The 2,475-nt window shown below is 47.7% G+C and overlaps 1 non-coding gene across 1 annotated transcript; it reads left to right on the forward strand.

The window, feature by feature from the left end:
• Positions 1-2,040: 2,040 nt before the first annotated feature.
• On the forward strand, positions 2,041-2,162 carry TRNAL-CAA (transfer RNA leucine (anticodon CAA)). Its single transcript has 2 exons — positions 2,041-2,078; positions 2,117-2,162. It is a non-coding gene; the product is annotated as a tRNA-Leu (tRNA).
• The last annotated feature ends 313 nt before the right edge of the window (positions 2,163-2,475 follow it).

Genomic DNA, 2,475 nt, shown 5'->3' on the forward strand with positions numbered 1-2,475 from the left:
ACATTGTCACCATTTCAGGAGTCGTCGCGTTATTGGACTGTCGAAGACGCCATCGCTTCGAGCGGCAGTTCGACCTGCAGACAGTCGGGAACAGCACAGAAGCGGCCGCCGACATCCGAGTGATGGGGAATTCGCAAGGACCTCGGCTTAATTATGGTGACCCAGGATGCAGTAAGTCGTCACGTACAATCGCCCCGGCAAAAAAAAAAAAGAAAAAAGAGCAGACCCACACTTCAGGTACAATGGTTGCAGGAAACATAGCTGTCCCAGCTCCGCGGGACACTCACGATGCAGGGTAGACAGGGGCAAGGCTCCTTTTTTTTTTTTTTTTTTTTGCCTCTCGAGACGTACTTGGTCCTTGCACGTCTCAACGTGAAAGACCCTTTCCTTCGATTAATGGAGGTGATCGCTCGCCGATATTCCGTTTAGGGATCCCTGCCATATCGTGAGCGATGAGCGCGTAGTGAGACATATTATGCCATTTTATTCTTATGTACCCACCCAATTGTTTTATACTGCGCCCTTGAGCTGAGAGACAATCTGTGCTTATTGTGGGTGGGGCCCTGTAAGCGACGGCGGCTCGTCGGCCGGGTCCCATTTACAGGTACGCGCAAGTCGCGCTTTATTCGCTCCATATGCTTCGATAAAGCAGCCTTCCAGGGGTACATAGCTGTAGTATATCCGACGTACCCCGATTAACCAGCCTTGGAACGCTTATTCATCACATGTATATACGAGTCCGAACGATATGTCTTGTGCTGACACAGCTAGGGCAAGCGTAGCGTCCCCCGGTCGTAGCGCGCGGTCGACGCGACACGATCAGCTGAGAGAAAAAAAAAGTAAGGGGGGAGGCGGGCAGCGCATCACCTCCTGCGACTCTATTCAGTTTTCCCCGTCATCCCTAATACTGAGACGCGATATCTTAATCGCACAGCTGCGCACACAGCAAGAGAACGCGCCTCGACTTCTGTAATGGGCGGTTCATTCCGTTAATTAAAACGGCCTCTTAATTGCGCAGCAGCGCCGCGCTCGACTTCTGCTAGGTGCGGTTCATTCCGTTAATTAAAATGGCTTCTTAATTGCGCAGCAGCGCCGCGCTTGACTTCTGCTAGGCACGGTTCATTCCGTAAATAAAACGAATTTTGTAATTTGCGGTTCATTCCGTTAATTAAAACGGAATTAAAACGGCCTCTTAATTGCATGGCAGCACCACGCGCGACTTCTGCTAGGCTCGGTTCATTCAGTTAATTAAAACGGCCAGCGTCGCTCATGCACTCGCGAAATGCACCGCGGATAGCACCAAACTCTTACAGAAAAGCCCCAACTACAAGAGAAAAATTTTCAGCCAAGAAATGCACCGCGGATAGCACCAAATTCTTACACAAAAAACCACAACTACAGAAGAAAATTTTTTCGCCAAATTTAGCGGCAGTTTGGCAACAACCACCCTTCCAGTCTGGCAACCACTTATGCAACGCCAAAAGGAACTTTGCCCTGAAGTTTGTATCTGTCAATTTTGGAAGAACGTTTTCCTAACAGCGATTCGCACGCATACCATATACATACATATATGGCCATAGATACATACATACCGTCATGGGGTTGCGCGGATGTTTTCCGGGGGGGGGGGAGGGGGGGGAGCACGGAGGTTTTTCGCAGCCCCCCTTTCCCCACTACATCGCAGTACAGGGCAAACTGCGCCACTTCCTTTGTGACTTTCAAGAGGAGAGGAGCAACCACCCCCGTTCCCCCCGGACGCACGCCTATGCAAAGATTTATATTAACGGTAGACAACAACGAATGGCAACCACAGATACACGCACGTTATGTAGACAAAGATTGGCACAACCGATCATGTTGCGCAAGGGTTGACAGCGCCTGAATAGTTGCAGTCTCAATTAGCTAGAGCAATGCATATACTTAGATATCCGTGACATTTTGCCAATGAAATTTGCGCGACTACTGTACGCGAAACTAATCAATATTGATGACAAACAGCATATTCTTTTGTCTAAGTATTAAGCCTCCCTCGAACGTGTTGTCAGGATGGCCGAGCGGTCTAAGGCGCCAGACTCAAGGCAATAAAGCCTTGCCTGCATTGCAGGTGAAGCGAGACTTCTGGTCCACGAGTGTGGGCGTGGGTTCGAATCCCACTTCTGACACAAATTTTACCTTTTGATATTCTACTTGTTTTTTAATTTTTTTTGTGCGACTTTTGCTGCGAACATTTTTCTTTCAGCGCGAAACCACGTCGTAAGTTCGAGCCCCACCATTCACGTTCTCCCCCCTCCTTTTTTTTTTTTTTTTTTGAATCGACAATTTTTTTTTCCTTTCTGTTTTTTGTTAAACAAGGTTTTGGGGGCGAACTACTACAGGTATCCTGAAATTTCGCTTGCAACAGAAAACCGAAATGTAGAAATCACGTCGAAAAATTAAGTTGGAGTCGTTTTTTCTTGTTTTTTTTTTTTTTCAGAT

The sequence above is a fragment of the Rhipicephalus microplus genome, chromosome 2 (assembly GCF_043290135.1).
Source record: "Rhipicephalus microplus isolate Deutch F79 chromosome 2, USDA_Rmic, whole genome shotgun sequence".
In the NCBI taxonomy this organism is placed as follows: Eukaryota; Metazoa; Arthropoda; class Arachnida; order Ixodida; family Ixodidae; genus Rhipicephalus; species Rhipicephalus microplus.